Genomic DNA, 18,894 nt, shown 5'->3' with positions numbered 1-18,894 from the left:
CATTCAATAAACATTAGAGAGTGCCAATACAAAGGTAAACAGGAACGTGTATACCCTTGACCAAAGAAAGGTCGTTCTCTAAGCAGGCTGGTTGCCCTTTACAGCTAAGCTCCCAACTACAGGAAGAAGGTACATAGGAGAGAAAGGAGAAAGGGATCCTCTGCCCATCTGTCAGATCCATGGAATCAATCCTGGCAACCAAAGGGGGTAACAGATGTTACAATGGGCTCTGATTCAGAGGGTGCCAGCTTCAGAAGGGGCAAGCAAAAGCTTGCTGTAGGTGGAGGGAGAGCAAATTTGTACTCTTCTTTGAAGCAGCTTGACTATGTGACCTCCCAAGGTTCTTTTCAGTTCTATGGCTTGATGATGTTGGAAGGTGTACCTGACATAAGCAAATTAAGCTAGTGAACTGAGAATCACAAAATGGTAGTAAGAAAGAGCTTCGGCAATAACCTAGCTCAACCCTTTTGTTCACTAAATGAGGCAGCAGGTCCCACAAAGATGAACTAATACGCAGTATATCATGGTGAGACCAATCACTGTTCTTTCTGCTTTACTATTATGATAACTCAAGATAAAACTGCACTTTCAAGCTAATTTAAAGAAAACATTTCTCTCCATGAATTTGCACATTTATGTCCCCTGTCTAATTCTACACAGAAATACATAAAAGCTGTTCTGAGAGTGCATATTTTGATAAATATGGCTATATAAGGTAATGTTTGTCTTGGTTAAATTAATTAAAAGAAGAAAAAAAAAAAAAGAGGAGCGCCTGGGTGGCTCGGTCAGTTAAGCATCCCACTTGGGCTCAGGTCATGATCTCACAGTTCTTGAGTTCGAGCCCTGCATCGGGCTCTGCACTGACAGCTCAGAGCCTGGAGCCTGCTTCGGATTCTGTGTCTCCCTCTCTCTCTGCCCCACTCCAGCCTGTGCGCACTCTCTCTCTCTTGCTCTCTCTCTCTCTCTCTCTCTCTCCCTCTCTCCTCTCTCTCTCTCTCAAAAATAAAATTAAAAAAAAAAAACCACTGGGAGTATTTCATAGAAGTTAACACAGCACTCCACCATGCTCAAAATTCTAATTCCAAACACACAAAAATATGTCAGCCCAATGGATAAAGTACATGAATCAGAGACAGAGGAAGACAAATAATCACTTGCACCTGAATATGGAGCTGATGCCTGTTGCTCCACTGACCCCTGTGATTCCAAAGGCTCTTCAAGAAAACTACTGCCCGGTCCAGCAGGCCCCCGACACCTCCTGGGCATGGATGGTCCTGCTGCTGGAGGAGGGTAGTAGGCAAAGTGGAAACCCTGAGCTTTTATCAAGGCTTGATAAAAGTCATAAAAGGACAACTTCAGCAAAGAGATGGAACACAAGTTACAAAAGGCATTTATTTCCTGGGGTTAAGTCAACCAAATTTGAACTTTCCTTTTCGCCGTCTTTGAAAAAATGCAGCTTGACAAAGACACTTGTCCATTTAAGAATACAGTCAGTACATACACAACAAAAGCAAATTTCATGTTTGTTAGCGTGGCAGTCAACACTTCCAAAATCTGGCCCCCAACGCTGCCTACAGCCTCGAGTTCTAGCACCCTCTGAGTGCACTGTGCACACCTGCAGTCCTAGCAGGCTTTCCACAACGCCCTTTGAGTCTCTGTTCATGCTGTTCCCTGAGTTCTCTCAGCAGCACTCCCCACAGCTCTTGTGCATGCACAGAGCACACACATGCATTTGTCTAGATCTTTGAGTCCTTTTTTTTTTTTTAGTTTATTTATTTTGAGAGACAGAGACAGAGACAGAGAATGAGGGAGGGCTGAGAGAGAGGGAAACAGAGAATCCCAAGCAGGCTCTGTGCTCAGATGTGGAGATCGAACTCACAAACCATGCGATCATGACCTAAGCCAAAAATCAAGAGCTGGACACTTAACTGATTGAGCCACTCAGGCACCTCCAGATCCTTTAACTCTCAATTCAGTTGACCTAATAACTCCTTGTGCATATGTCAGTCACTGCCCTTCCCTAATACACTGTATGGAATTGCCTACCTTTGTACTATAGATGGGAGGAACTTCAAGGGCAGGGCTATATTTTCTTTATCGTAGACCAATAGCCTAGCTTGGGATTGATCACCAGTACCCGGTATCACAGATGTTTATTGAGCTCAATTTTAAGAAAAGATAGCTGGTAAATTTAAAAAAAAAATTTATTCTTTATTTTTGAGAGAGAGAGACAGAGATACAGAACATGAGTGGGATAGGGACAGAGACAGAGAGCGAGACACAGAATCCGAAGCAGGCTTCAGGCTCCAAGCTGTCAGCACAGAGCCTGACACAGGGCTTGAACTCACAACCTGAGGGATCATGACTAGAGCCGAAGTTGGATGCTTAACCGACTGAGCCACCCAGGCGCCCCAGGTAGCTGGTAAATTTAAATTGACTTTTTCCCCCATGGGGGAAAATACTATATAGAGAGTATCAAAATAATTGGATTTTGCCTAAATGATGACAATATTTTCCAATTATACTATAATATCTGCCCTAGTGATGACAGTAGTCTTGTTGGTCTCCTAAGTCTTGTTTATTCAGCATGTATGTGTGCTACAAAGTACAGTAATTTTGCTATTGATTTCCTAGTTAGCTTGAAAAATGGCTTTTCACACTTGAAGGGTCCTGCCTGAGCTGGTGAAATCAGAAGATTTGAGGTTTTGCACATATTTAGCTAAAACCACAAATTTTGGCTGTCAAGAGAACAATAAACCATTTTTAACCAGAAACCTTTATTTAAGAGATAAGTGGTGTCAAAGTGTCCATGCCATATTGTCACAAAATGTTTAATCAGAGGTAACTATTTCAGCTGTAAGGACACTTAACCTGTTTTCTGTATGGGCCCTTTGCATTCTGGCTAAAATATTACTTCATTCTTGTGTAGACAAACAGTGTGTATGGCAGTCATCTCATGACCACATTTTCTGTCCTCTGAAAAATTACAACATTCTGGGCTCCTGGGTGGCTCAGATGGTTAAGCATCTGACTTTGGCTCAGGTCATGATCTCACAGTTCATGGGTTCAAGCCCCATATTCAGCTCTGGGCTAATAGCTCAGAGCCTAGCGCCTGCTTCGGATTCTGTCTCTGTCTCTCTGCCCCTCTCCCCCCTTGCACTCTGTCTTTCTTAAAAAAATAAACATTAAAAAAAATTACAATGTGCTATGCATGAGCAGATCACAAACTTGGAGCCAATCACAATGCACCTCTTAGAGTATTCATTAACTGTAATTTATTATGTGTATGCTGATATGTCATTATGATTTTCAGCTCTGGTACTGAAATATTTAGCTATGGTTGCTGAATATAATCAGCAAGATAAGAGGTTTTGAATATGATTACAAGAAGCTCCTTAAATGTAGTGAGAAATTATGTTAAGAGCACTGACAGCTAAAAAAAAAAAAATGGAGCATTTCTCTGTAATAAATATTATAGGTGATGCTATCTTTTTCTGGAAATTACTCTTTATTCTAATTATAAGCACTTATCTGATTACTGAAGCATTATCATTACAGATTTAGAATGGCTGCATTACTTAACTTCTCAAAACATGTGTTAGTATCCCAGTTGAGGGATTCCGGGTAAACTAGACACTAAATTGAAATCATGTTCCCAGTGCGTGGTTTCTAAAGACTATGAGCTCAATGCCCAAATTGGGGTTTCTCCTTTGTTCATAAAATCACTTTATTGTATTCAGAGACAGAAATTTGGATGATGTGTGTGTACTTTCAAGAGCTACCATGCATTCTGCATCCTAAATTAAATAACCTAATATAATTCACAGTGTTAAGAAAAAGGTAATTAAAAACATATGTTGGTTTCATTTTTTTCTGTCTTGTGCCATCACGTCAGTCTTCAAGGAAAAGAAGACCACTATGTGCATCTAAATGAGTATTAATTTCACAATTTAGTTACAATTTATACTTCTTATTGGCTACCTGGAGGCTCTGTTTCTGGAAATTAAACACAAGGGTAAATTCAGCATTTGCTTCATGTTCTGAAGGGCGCTGAATGTATCATGTAACGGGCACCCAGAAAGACACCGTTTGCAAATATGCAGCATAATCAGAGGACACCCCTGATTCTATTCTCAACCCTTAGGGATCCTAAGTCCTAGAGACTGGCGGGAACAATAACAAATTTCATCATGGAGTTAAGGCAGTAACTGTCTATTAGAAACTGTTATCTTGTAATCATGTTCCATTACAAATTTTTAACTTGTAATGGTGACAGATGAAGACTGAGCTCATTTTTCCACCCACATTAGTTCCCTGCTAACCTAATTACCTGATTACGATTTGCAGAATCCTCTTGGAATCATGAAATTAACTAACAATGCACAGTCCAAAAATGAAATGGTCCTAATGAGTTATTACTTTTCTATAATCCTGAGTATATCCGGAGCTTGTGAATAAGGGTGCAGTATCTGTTCGTACAGATTAGTTTTTTTAAAAAGTTCATGCTCGGGACGCCTGGCTGGCTCAGTCCGTTGAGCGTCCGACTTTGGCTCAGGTCATGATCTCATGGTTCATGGGTTGGAGCCCCACGTCGGGCTCTGTGCTGACAGCTCAGATCATGGAGCCTGCTTTGGATTCTATGTCTCCCTCTCTCTCTGCCCCTCCTCTGCTCTCACTCTGTCTGTGTCTCTCTCTCTCAAAAATAAACATTAAAAAAAATTTAAAAGCTGATGCTCTTTGATCCAGTAAATACTCTTCCAAGAAATCTACTCTAAGAAATAGGAAGGTTGAAAGAAGATTAATTTCAAAGAAATTCATTGCCATTCAATGGAACATTACATAGCCAGTAAAAATTGTATTTACAAAACTTTTTTTTAATGTTTATTTTAGAGAGAGAGAGAAAGGGAGAGAGAGAGAGAGAGAGAGAGCACGAGCAGGGGAGGCGCAAAGAGAGAGGGAGACACAAAATCCAAAGCAGGCTCCAGGCTCTGAGCTGTCAGCATGGAGTTGGACGCAGGGCTCAAATTCATGAACTGTGAGATCATGACCTGAGCTGAAATCAGACGCTCAACTGACTGAGCCACCCCGGCGCCCCCAAAATAGTGTGTTTAAGTGAGGCACAGATATGGGCAAATGTAGACACTATAATTACTACACATTAATGGGGCATACTACTGTGTCTGGCCTTAGCTACTATGAACTCAACACAGAGAATGCTGGCAGACAGTTCACTCTGTGCTACGGTACTTGAGGAAAAGGTGGAACAGGGGTTTTATTTTCAATCTAGGGAAAATAATAACATTGGAGAATTTAATATTTTTTTAACTTTATGGAGATATTAATACACCACACAACTTGTCCCTGTAAAGTGTGTAATTTGGTGGTTTTGAGAGTATTCACAGAGTTGTACAACTATAAGCACAATTAATTTTAAAGCATTTTCACCACCTCCAAAGAAACCCCATACCCTTTAGATATTACCCACCCACCCTCCTAGCCCTAGTCCTAGGCAACAAGCAATCTGCTCTCTGTGCCTGTATATTTGCCTATTCTGGAAATGATATAAATTTTAAACAGATCCCTCATGCACACCAATATTTAAGGAATGGTATAAGCAAGTGGAACTTTGTAAACACAAAAGAAATGAGGAATGCCTTGAGAGGTAGAATAAAAAAAAAAAAAGAATAAAAAACAACCTAGAAAGTGTTATCATGGACCCTGAGGAAAGAGTTTTAAGAAGGAAAGAATAATTCAAATGTCAAAGGCTCCCAAGAACCAAGTGAGACAAGTATTGGTAAGTTTTTATTTCAGATTAAATGACAAAGAGAAGGTTAGTGACACCAGGGGTTGATAAACTTTAGTCCACAGGCCAAATCTGGCTTGCCATCAGTTTTTGTAAATAAAGGTTTATTGGAACACAGCTCCGCTCACTTGTTTCGGTACTGTCTACGGCTGCTTTTGGGTTACAAGCTTAAAATATTTACTATTTGGCCCTTTGCAGAACAAAGTCTGCCAACCTCTTGTAGACAAATGTCTCAAATCATTAGTGCTATTAACCAAAAATGACCCAATCATCATCCACATTCCATGGTACAGTCACTGCTGCCAGTTTTAAAGGCCTGGTTGTTTATAGGCAAGGGGACAATTCAGCTGTACTGAAAACAGAGTAATCGCTCCTCATCTCAAGGTTGACAACTTCCGACTCTCTTTACCACAATCCGATGTACTGCTGTTTTACAGCACAGGCTGGTGACAGGTGCAGAGGCTGTTAGATCACACCTTCCGAATATGTAGGCTACATCCCTTAGTGGCTCCTATTTATGTAATTTCTCAAACATGAGTAAAATCTGATCTCATGCACACTTCCTTAAGAGAACACAAATGTGATTTATAAATTGATACTCTGCAAAAAGTAAATGCTGGCTCAAGTTTTATCTCTTTTCTAAAGTTTACTACTCACAAATGCTTTTTTGAATGGTTAGTTCCAAGTGTTTTATTTTAACGAGCCGTGTACTCATATGAAGCCCATAAGAACTCCGTTCAAGTGTTTGAGTGCTAAAGCTCCAGTGTGTCTACAAATAGAAGTAAGAAACCAAAGGTTTGGGTCAGAAGCATTAAAACGGAATTGTTCAGCTTTTGCTTGTCCTATGTGGTCTCTGCCTGGAATGACTCATAACATAATAAAGCTACACAATTTGGTTTAATGCTTTGTATCTGTTGATGATTAGAGAGCCTTAATGCCTCGCTAGTCTAGTCATTAATATTAATGAGTTTTGTGACCTAGGCCAAGTTAATAAAAATAAAACTTTAAATATCCAATTAAGAAGTTCTCAATAATTTTGAAGTTGAAATTACTTTACGGATTTTTTTTTATAGTGCTGGAAAATAAACAAGGGTTTCAAAGGCATTTCCTATCCTGATGGGGGAAAAAAATGACAGAATGGTAAGAGCATCTATCAAATACCACTTTTTGATTACAGGTCACATAGGGCTGCTTCAAAATCACAGATTAATGGAAGAGGGAATTTAGATGTACATTATTCCACAGATGACTGGAATACAGTATTGGAAGAGGTTAGATCTGTTTAACCCCAAAGCGATTACAAGTAATTTTTACTTTCAAATCAGATCTGAGTTAATAAATGGAAAACTGATAAGGTTGGTGGGATTTACCCAAGTAGCTGTGAAACAATTACTCATTTGTGGCACGGGACTGGAAAAAGTCAGTGATTTTGTAAAAATACAGAATGTTTGTGTGAAGCAATGGGTATTTAAGGTGGGGTGAAAGAAAGATTTCTCTTTTAGACATTTATAAAGAGACTGGCTTAAGCAAAAGTTTGCAGAAACCTGTAGAAGCAGCCAAAGACTGTGTTGCAAATCAGAGCTCTGCCAAATAGACAGGCTCCATGCAGACGGGCCAGACTTAATCTGAAATCTGTATTGCTGGTAACAGAGCTAACTGATGTTCTTGGAAGATCATCTTCCACATGGATGACCATATTACTGGTCATGATCTTGGCCTGGTCTTGGTTTGGAAATGTTAACCCAGTTCACGGAGAGGGCTTATATTCAAAGCATTAATAGTCAGATCTGAGAGAGGCAGTATACAAAATGCATTAAGCAGAATTGGTAATATACTCGAACATTCATTCCAGAACGCTTACCAAAAATAGAAGGAGCATTCCTTCCCCTTTCCTCTCTATTCTCTATGCCACCACCTGGTCTAAGAACTTATTTAACAAAACCCAGAATGCTGAATTTTCTTAACTTCCATCTCTTCAGGGGGCACCTAGGTGGCTCAGTCAGTCGGTTGAGTGTCCCACTCTTGACTTCAGCTCAGGTCGTGATCCCAGGGGGATTGAGACCTGCGTCGGGCTCTGTGCCGAGCATGGAGCCTGCTTGTGATTCTCTCTCTGCTTCTGCCCCTCTGCCCCACATGCGAATGCTCTCTCTAGAATTAAAAAAAAAAAAAATCCATCTCTCCAGTTTCATCATTCTCTAGATCATTCTAAATACTGAGGCCAAATCCAGTTTTCTACATGCCACTTCAATAGACTGCTCTTCAACTAACAATGATCAGTATTGCCGCGGTTAACGTCAGTTAAAGTTCTACCTCTTTTGCCTTAGAGCTCCAAACTTTCCATAAACTGGTCCTAGTCTATCTTCTCCTTTTGAATTACAAAATATTTAAAATATTAAAATTATAGGGACTGATTTGGCAGATATTCATGTATTCCCAACACTCATATTTATCTCATATTTACTATTTTGCCTGTCGAAAGAGTAAATATACAGTTAAAGTCTGACACCATCCATCAGATTTCTTTCCCTTTAGTAGGATGAAGATTTACTGGAGATTAAGATATAAAGTAGGAAACAGGAGACAATGAACAAAAGACTTAAAAATGTAAAAATATAATTATTAACTACACTAAGATAAGAACTTTTTTTTTAATTTAAAAAAAATTTTTCTTTATTGTTGAGAGAGAGATTGAGAGACAGAACATGAGCGAGGGAGGGGCAGAGAAAGAGCGGGACACAGAATCCGAAGCAGGCTCCGAGCTGTCAGCACAGAGCCCGATGCGGGGCTCAAACTCACGGACCGTGAGATCATGACCTGAGCCAAAGTTGGACGCCCAACTGACTAGGCCACCCAGACACCCCAAGAATTCTTTTTTAAAAATGGTATCCATTTATTAGTCTTAGATTGAAAAGTTGAAAATAAGAAGGAAACAACAAAACGGCAGTTAATATCTCTTTTTACCTTCATTTCAAATTTGCACAAGAGGTGAAGTCAGACTTCGTGTTTCAGGATGGGATTTGAATATTCAGAAATAGGGTTAAGAATGCTCAGGAATTCTCCCTCTTCTATCCCTTATTCTTCTAACAAAATGTAGAAAATGAAGACTGGCAAGGCATAGATCAGAAGTGGTTAGAAGTTAATTTTCTTTAAAAACCTGTATGTGTGTGGGGCACCTGGGTGGCTCAGATGTGGTTAAGTGTCCGACTTCGGCTCAGGTCATGATCTCACAGTTTGTGAGTTTGAGCCCTGCATCGACAGCTTGGAGCCTGGAGCCTGCTTGAGATTCTGTGTCTCCCTCTCTCTGCACCCCTCTTCCACTCATGTTCTGTCTCTCACAAAAATAAACATTAAAGGAAAAGAAAACCTATATATGTGCAAACCAAGATGGCTTGCAAGCTGTAGAACCAAAACACAGCAAAACCTTGGATTGAGAGTAACTTGTTCTGCAAGTGTTCCACAAGATGGGCAAACATTTATAATAAATTTTAATTTGATAAATGGATGATGGCTTGTAATACGAGTAGTCTCTTTAATGTTATAAATATCAGCAAGTTACAGGAAGAGATTTAAAGTAAAAAGTATAGTGAGAGTAATTCTTTACTACTACTACTATTTTTTTTTTTTTTGAGAGAGAAAAAGAATGCAAATAGGGGAGGGGCAGAGAGAGAGGGAAAGAGAATCATGTGGGGCTTGATCTCATGAGTCGAGATCATGACCTGAGCCGATATCAAGAGTCAGAGGCTAACTGAGCCATCCAGGCACCCCAAGAGTATTCTTTAGAAGGTAGGTTTATTTTTGTTGCATTAACACCAAACCTATTAGTTCAGCTACAGATAGTGTCTTTTAAAATTAGACATAAAACATTAAAATATATAAAATATTTTATAATATCTTTACAGGAAAGTGATGTTAATGTGTAGCACCATGGCGAGATTCTAGTTTGGATAATTCTCTTCCATTGAACAATTCTCCTACAGTTAAAGAAGAAAAATGTAGCGATTCAATTTTAAGATAATCTACAATTTGGATCTATAATTTTCTAACACCTCCAAAATGATGTAAAGTTTCCAATTTTAAATAAAAACATGTGTGTTATATTCAAGGATCTGTTGAGCACAAAGATTTTCCTATTCTATATATTCAAACTAACTTTGGCCACTCTCGTTTTCATTTAGTTACAGAGTAAAATATATTTTAAGTATGTGATGCAATTTCTATCTATGCTCTCTGCTCAAGTTTTAAAAAGTTCCCGGGCCACTCTCCCCTTCCCACTTCATTTCATCTAACTCTGACCACGGACTTCTTTCTCTAGGGTTTAGGTCTTGTGAAGATTCTCCATTATGGGAAGAAGTCCAGATTCCTCAGGTTACCACTTCAGTCCTTCCACAACTCAGGTTGAATTATCTTCTTCCTCTTACTTCCCCAAGGATGTTATTATACAAACTTGCTAATTACTACCCATGAACACTTGTGTTTTCTCCAAACAATGCCTTTGTTCCCAGTGCCTCCTTCAATGAGAATATACTCCTCTAACTACCGTATGGCAAAGTCCTGCCATTCTTCAAGGGTTAGCCCAAACACCTCGTCTATGAGGCCTTCCCCCACCTCCCAAAAGGAATGCATCTCTCCCTCTGAGCTCCAATATCTTCCATACTTGAGGTAGTAATGTAGCACCAGAAAAATTCTACCCAGTACTGATTTTTTTTTCCCCCAAATATATCATCCCCTTTCTAGCAGGATGAAAGCTTCTGTTGGGTAGGGTCTTGTCTTCATTTTAGTATGGCACAGTGGTTAAGAGTGTGGCCTCCTGTGTCAAACTGCTTGTGTTTTAAACCAGTCTTTGTAAATCATCGGCATATTTTATGCTCCATGTGTACTTAGCCCAGAGCCTTGAATGTAACAGACGTTTCATATATGCTTGCTAAGTTGAATAGAATTTTTTTTTTAGCTTCTTAAATCGAATGGAAAATAAAGCCATGTGTAAAATACTGAGTAGGGAAAATAAAAAACAAAAACTCCCTCCAATGTAACATCTTAAATAAGCAGTAAATAAATAAACACACAGAGTTATATAAATGTTGTCCAAATATATTACTTTTTGGAAAGGGTGTAAAATCACTGCTTGGATATAATCTAAATATGGTTACAATTCTGAAAGCTATTTTCATACCTACATGTTGTCTGAGAGACCCTTTACATGTAAAATGAAGGTCACTGGTTTCAACAGCATTATCAGAACTGCACAAAAAATCCTGGCTTTGGGCAAAGAATGAAAAAAAAGCCAGTATGTAGAATACCGATCTAGGCAGAGAACATGGGGAGTGAAGGCTTCCTTTCCCACATGACACTACTTCTTATTAAAATTGCAACTTCCGGGGATGCCTGGGTGGCTCAGTCAGTTAGGCGTCTGACTTCAGCACAGGTCATGATCTTGCAGTCTGTGAGTTTGAGCCCTGCATTGGGCTGTGTGCTCACAGCTCGGACCCTGTTTTGGATTCTGTGTGCCCCTCCCCAGCTCATGTCTGTCTCTCTCAAAAGTAAATAAACATTAAAAAATTTTTTTTTATTTTAATTGCAACTTCCAGCTATTTTTATATGTAATGTCTCTTGAACACAGACCACCAAACAATGCAGAACTAGGTTACTGTTTTGTGAAGTAGACAAAAATGACTTCAATAGGCTGAGTCTATGGAGTTCATTTCACTGGTGACCTAATCCAGAGGGGAAGCCATAATATCGGTATCAGAAACATTTTCACTGCTCTTTTTCATGAATAACGTGCAAGCAAAATGAAATGCCAACTATTCCAAATATAGTCAGTATCCGAGACATCTTACTTGAACTTACTTGAATCTGGACATGAACTTACTCGTGGTAAGTACTATATAGCTATACGGTACAGACTTGTACTCCAGGACAGACTTGTACTTGAAACAAACATAGACTTGTTTTAAACAAGTACTGTATTATTCTCGATGGCAAGGCAGATAAATCAAATGATGTCTCAGACTGAAAGAACTGACCATATTTTTCATGGAGATGACACCTGCCTTTCAAAGAGTTCAAGGTGTTTTGCAAAACCTAACAGAAACGGGATTTCTCCCCATCACACTCCTAATTAGGAAAAATACATGCTAAGACAGGCAAGCGAGAAATCAGCAATACAATGCAGGGTCACAATGGAGCTCACAATGCTGTGTCTGTTACGTCAACAAGTAGGTCTTGAAACTGGATGCTTCTATTTTCAATTTAGGTTTGTGTTTTACGTGACACTGTGGTTGATGCACTTTTCTCTTCTGATAAGAGAAGAAACTAAGACTTGTCGAAAATCCAGCCGTCACATGCTGAGCACTGTGGTGGGGGTACGGGTGGCGGTAGGTGCTGTGAAGTGTTACAAAATGGCAGTTAGATTTTGGTGAAGGGATATCTTGAGTAGCTGAACCTGCACCACGCAGTACATTTTCTAACTACTGAAGGGGATGAACTAGAATATTAAACAGTATTATGGCTTCCTCCATACATTCACAATTTGACCTGAATTACTACTGAACAAATCTGCAAGATTTGTTTCATCCCCACAGCACCATGTCCTGCATTGTAATCACCAGGGGAAACGTACACCCGAGAAAGTACAGCCAGATGCAGCCGATCTGGCAAGAGGCAGGCAGAGCCTGGAACAGTCTGGCCTGATTTAGGGGCCACACTAGTAGTGAAAGGCTCTTAAGTGCTGGCATTTGAAAAACCAGGTTCACACTCTGGATCACGTCCAGCTCGCTTTAGTTCTTAATCTTTCCGGCAAGTATGGTTTGCTGCAATTCAAATACATTTGAGCATTTAACACATGTTCAAGGAAAGTCCTCGAAGAGCACGGTATGAACTATGCATTTTCTAAAATGCATGTGTGTCTAAATAAAAGCTTATCTGTTAGTGAAAAACTGTAAAACCATAGAAATTTTCAGTCATGACAACCAGATATCACAATTCAAGTTTTTTTTTTCTTTGCTACATTAACTGTTTCTATTACAGAGACTAAAGAGACAATTTCCAGAGCACCATTTTTGAATTTTATACTTTCTTTTTTTTTTTAAGTAAGCGTCACGCCCAGCATGGAACCCAACATAGGGCTTGAACTCATGACACTGAGATTAAGACCTGAGCTGAGATCAAGAGTTGGACGCTTGACTGACTTGAGCCACCCATGTGGCCCTTATATTCGTTTTTCAAAAGGTAGTAACATGCCTTATAATACACTGGCTGCTTTAAGTGCAAGACTGTAAAATATCTGACATAGAAATATTGCCAAATATTGTCCAAATGGGCCTAACTTGCACCTCAGATTGTTTTGGAAATGAGGAACAAAGTTCTGAAAAATTGTTTTTGTTGTGCGGGTACAAAATGCAAAGAACAAAATGCAGAAGCATTTTTTTTTTTTTAACATTTATTTATTTTTGAGACAGAGAGAGACAGAGCATGAACGGGGGGAGGGCCAGAGAGAGAGGGAGACACAGAATCTGAAGCAGGCTCCAGGCTCTGAGCCGTCAGCACAGAGCCTGATGTGGGGCTCGAACTCACGGACCGTGAGATCGTGACCTGAGCGAAGTCGGACGCTCAACCGACTGAGCCACCCAGGCGCCCCAGCAGAAGCATTTTTATCTTTGACTCACTTCAGAATGAAAGATTTGGGAACGCATACATTTGGGCCTCACAACCAATACTTAGGCAGTAATCTGTTTCTAATGAATAGAGTCATACATTTCCATATAATGAACAATGAAAAAACTGGGCCTGGATTCACTCTTCAACTCTAAGAAAATCATACCTTAATCGCTAACGATAAAATCCAGGCATTATAACGTCTTGTTACAGTATTGGCAATTAAGAAATAAAGATTTATGGATAAAATAAAAATGCGTATGTACGCCACCTATAAATCCTCTTAGGTCTAACTCTGAACCCTGTGATGATTGTTCTCCTTTCAATTTCATTCCAAAGGGCAACAAAAAGAAATTCGTCCATAACATGTCCTCAAGCTTCCACTATGTTGCAAATCACACTACCCGATGTTTGGACAGTTTTGAGGGATGTAGAAATTTTTAACATAATAGGTAAGTGTGGGTCAAACGAAAAACGTAAAAACGTACACTCAAACAGAAAATGATGAGAGGAAACACTGATTTAAAAAGCAGCAGAGCTCTGAGAAGTTAAAAGCACTGGCTCTGGGGTCAGACTGCCTGTGTCTGAATCCTGGTGCCTCCAGTTACTGAGTGGTGAAACTTCACAGAAAGTAATTCTTCTCTCTGTGCCTCACACTCCTTATCTGTAAGTAACTTAGCTGAAGACTGTAGTGAAGATCTTATGTCATTTAAGGTCTTGGAAGAGCAAATGACACAAAGTAAGTGCTCAATAAGTATTCGTTAATATTATAAAAACTAAGGGAAACAGTATTTCTGACGCCCAAACTCTACAAATGGCTGGCTAGTAATACCAGGGGTTGACGAGAGATCTAGAAGACACAGAACAGGGGCATGGAATCTGCTGGTAAATCTTAAACCAGAACAACTAGAATTGATAAGTGAAGATAAAATGAAGGCAAACTAAAACTCAGTGCAGGTTGACAGGAATGAAAAAGCCACAGATCTGTACATATGCAAAAGGCTGCAAAATAAAAATTTAAAAAAGGGATGAAAATAAGGAAGAGGCAACAGTCAGGTGTTTTGGTCAATAAAAACCACAAAGATGTCAAATAAATGCACTGAAATGAAAACTATACATAGTTTATCTTACATAGTAAGATAATTTTTTTTTTCATGGTAACATATCTTTGAAAGGACCCAGCTGCAGGCTGTACTAATCAACTTGATAAAAGAATTTTACTAACATATAAGAAGAGTACATATTAACATCACTCTAACTTTACTAAAAACTAAGAAACATCACCTCCCTCCACACTGCCCCCCCCCTCCCCAAAACCAAGAAAATCCTCCAAATACTTGTAGAACTACTCAGTATTACCATGGCAAGATTAGCCAAACTTAAAAAGGAAATAGCAATTGTCACATCAAGATTTTTCAGATTCGGTATCTCCACGGGTACATCTCTGATTTCTGATTGCATCCAGATTTTCTGTTCAATAAACAGTTTTGAACATTATAATCAACTTCTTTTTAATCAAAACTAGTCATATTGGCAAATTAGGTAGTACTGAGAAATGTAATTCATTATGGCAGTTTTCTTTTTAAGTATGTTTTTAATCAGTTTTGGATGCAGGTGCACTTTTAAAAGAAAAGCAGCAAATTTCCATGGGCAACTGAGGTCTCTAAAGCAGAAATTGGTTTTGGTAGAAAAAGTAAAAAGAAAAATGAAATCAAATTTTGTAAGTCTCCATGAGGCCGTTCGTATACAAAACCACTCGGACTGATTTGTTAATAATTCCTAACTTTCATGTTGTTTCATGTTCTCCTATTTCTGAAGAGTTTCATGGAAAAGTATATAATACTTATACCATAAATAAATCAGTACTGTACAGTGTAAACTAAACTCTTTACTTTTTCTCCTCTAAACACTTATTAGCAAACTGTGTTTCAGAAAACAATTATGAAAAATATGACAAATTCAAGCCTGGGGTCTAATATTAAATTGCATTCATTTTTTCAGAAATGTAATTAATTACAATGAGGTTATAAAGAAATCAATCTGTCCGTTTTAGCAGATAATTAATTTACTTGCACAGATTAGCCGCTGCTTTGCGTGACTATTAATATAATCCCTGACTTTCTCTTTCTACTGAATTGTGTCTAGAAAAAGACAGTGAAATTCTTTTATAATGCCCATTAAAGTATGTGTTTACTTCTCTTAATGTTGATGGTTAAAATGTACTGATCAAAATGTGATACACCATGCTACTTTTGAAAATAGCACGCCTACTTAATAAATTGGGTCAACAGAGAATACTGAATATATCAAAATAAACCATGTTACCTTGGACTAAAAATACCACTTAATTGGGGCACCTGGGTGGCTCAGGTGGTTGGGCAACTCACTCTTAATTTCGGCTCAGGTCATGATTTCATGGTTTGTGGGATCGAGACCCGCATCAGACTCCGGATTCCCTCTCTCTCTCTCTCTGCCCCTCCTTCACACACGTTCTCTCTCCAAATAAATAAAACATAAAAAAAACCCACTTAAACAACTTTTTCTTAAATAGGATGACTAATAATAATGCCCAAGAAATGACTCAAATCTCAGAAGTCGACTTTAAATCTGCTTTCCGGGGGCGGGGTGGGGGGTGGTGGGGAATGAACTCACGAAGAAGGTTAATGCTAAATAAATAGCTTTTATAGATTCATTACGTACTATAAACATTCCTAACATTTTCCTCCCTTTAAAATATGTTGATAAGCCTCCATTAAATGGTTTCATCATTTTCCCAGTTTCTCTTAATTTCAAAGTCTGTACTTTTTTACATTTTATTTTTGAGAGAAAATGAATCACGATGGCAAATGAGGACACATTTACCTCTTTCAGTTTCCCTGAAATTCCACACAGAATGTATTAAAAAATAAACATTAATAGTTTAGGAAAACAAGAAAGCATACCATTGCATAACAGAAAATGAGAGGAGGTTCTATAAGCTAAAAAGCAGAGGAGATTTGATTAAAGGGAAAAACACCAAATCAGAGAAAACTGGAGTAAAAATAGGCAAAGGAGAAGCCATTACAGAAGCTCACAAAAACAAAGCTCCTGATCAGTAAATAATAAAAGGAGGAGCATATTGTCTCACATGTGCTTCGTGACCGTGCAGAGTCCCAGAATGCAAAGCGGGATTAGAGGAACAGAGCAAGGTGTCAGGTCACTTATGGGAAGGAAGTCTCAAGCCCAGATGCCATATTCCTGCAACAAGGCACACCCAGCCCTGTAAGTCACTGGCTGAAGGCTTCTGTGGTAAGAATCTTCTTATCCCCAAAAATGAAGAGGAACAGATTCCCATTTGGACTGAGGAGTAAATACCCTACAACCACCAAAACTGTTCTACCTTGAGTTTCAACTAGACATACAAGTAACCAAGAATCACAATCACTTGAGGAGAAATTAGCAAGAAAGTCATCACATTGAAACTAAAGAAATAGGGGCACCTGGATGGCTCAGTTGGTTGAGCGTCTGACTTCTTGATATTGGCTCTGAGTCATGACCCCAGGCTCATCTCTCTCTCTCTCTCTCTCTCTCTCTCTCTCTCTCTCTCTCTCTCTCTCCCCCTCTCCCTCTCCTTCTCTCTCTCTCTCTCCCTTCCCCTATCCCTCTCCCCTGCTCATGACTCTACAAAATTATATATATATAAAAAAAGAGACATTCTTAAGTGAAATGAAAACACATCAATGACAAAAAAAAGGAACAAGCTCTTGGTATTTTGATAGGATCTCATTAAATCTATGTTAAATCTAATCTAATCCAAAGTAATCTATAGACATTTTAACAATATTAATTCTTCCAATCTGTGAGCATGGTAAATCTTTGCATTTGTGTGTGTGTGTGTGTGCGTGTGTGTGTGTGTGATCTTCAAGTTCTTTCATCAATACCTTACAGTTTTCAGAGTACAGGTCTGCCACCTCCTCAGTTGAATTTACTCCTAGGTATTTTATTCTTGTTGATGCAACTGCCAATGGGATTGTTTTCTTAATTTCTCTTACTTCTACTTTATTATTACTGTACAGAAGTACAAGGCAGAAATGTAATGTATTTTAGTTTTGCATCCTGCAACTTTACTGAATTCATTTATTGGTTCTAATAGTTTTTAAGGTGGTCATTAGGGTCTTCTATATATATAGTTTCATGCCATCTCCAAATAGTGGTACTTTTACTTCTTTCTTATCTATTTGGATGTTTATATTTCTTTTCCTTGTCTGACTGCTGTGGCTAGGACTTCTAGTACTAGAATAAAAGTGGTAAGAGGGGCATGTTTATTTTGTAGGAATAGCTTTCAGTTTTTCCCCATTGAGTATGATGTTAGCAGCGGGTCTGCTATGTAAGTCCTTTATTATGTTGAGGACATTCTTTCTACATCCACTCTGTTGACAGTTTTTCATCATTGAACAGATGTTGAAGTTTGTCAAATGCTTCTGCATCTACTGAGATGATCATATGAGTTTTGTCCTTCATTTTGTTAATGTGGTGTACCATGTGAACCGAGTTACAGATCCTGGATCATTCTTGTATTCCTGGAATAAATCCCATTTGATGTTGCTGAATAATCCTTTAAATGTATTGTTGAATTAGGTGAAAGGGAGTAAGAGGTACCAACTTCCAGGGGTGCCTTGGTGGCTCAGTCGGTTAAGCGTCCAATTCTTGATGTCAGTCAGCTCAGGTCACGATCTCAAGGTTTGTGAGATCGAGCCCCATGTTGGGGTCTGTGCTGACAGCGTGGAGCTTGCTTGAGATTGTCTCTCCCTCTCTCTCTGTTCCTCCCCCATTCCCTCAAAATAAATAAATAAAACATTAAAAAAAGAGAGAGAGATACAAACTTCCAGGTACAGAATAAGTCATAGGGATAAAAAATTGTTCTTTTTATCCTATAACCCATAAGGAATACCGTTAATAATATTGTAATAACTTTGTATGGTGACAAATGACAGCTACACTTACTGTGGTAAGCACTGCACAATGTATGGAATTGTTGAACCACAATGTTGTGCATATGCAACTAACAGAAAGAACACTGAATGTCAACTATGCTTCAATAAAAAAGACTCTTTTGAAAAAGTCCTACTCAGCTAAAAACATGATAAAATGACAAAACAAAGCCTAAAAAAGGGACTGAAAATGTAAAGGACCCATCTAAAGATCAAATTTTTGAGTTTAGACAAGGACAACAGAGTCTCCACAATCCATTGCAAAATGAGAAAAACCTAAGAGAAATGGAAGGCAGATTTAGAAGCTCCAGTAGCCACCTAACGGAAGGATAAGAGAGAAAGAAGTGGGTGAAAAAGTAATCACAGAAATAAAAGAAAAAAAATTTTCACTTGGCTAAGAATAGATTTGGGCTTTCAGACAAGAGTGGGTGGAGGCACCTAAAGGAGAATGCTAATAATAAAAACTGA

The 18,894-nt window shown here is 38.8% G+C and overlaps 1 protein-coding gene across 2 annotated transcripts in view; it reads right to left on the bottom strand.

Annotated features, from left to right (window-relative positions):
• The window catches only part of COMMD10 (COMM domain containing 10), a 217,826-nt gene that overhangs the window by 18,156 nt on the left and 180,776 nt on the right, over nucleotides 1-18,894 (bottom strand). The gene's annotated exons all lie outside the window — the stretch shown is intronic.

The sequence above is a fragment of the Lynx rufus genome, unplaced genomic scaffold, assembly GCF_022079265.1.
Source record: "Lynx rufus isolate CCGP_SWC_20201006 ecotype Redwood Valley unplaced genomic scaffold, mLynRuf1.p SCAF_1, whole genome shotgun sequence".
Taxonomy (NCBI): Eukaryota; Metazoa; Chordata; class Mammalia; order Carnivora; family Felidae; genus Lynx; species Lynx rufus.
The sequence above is the reverse complement of the archived record's forward strand: the minus strand, read 5'-3'. Positions and strand labels throughout refer to the sequence as shown.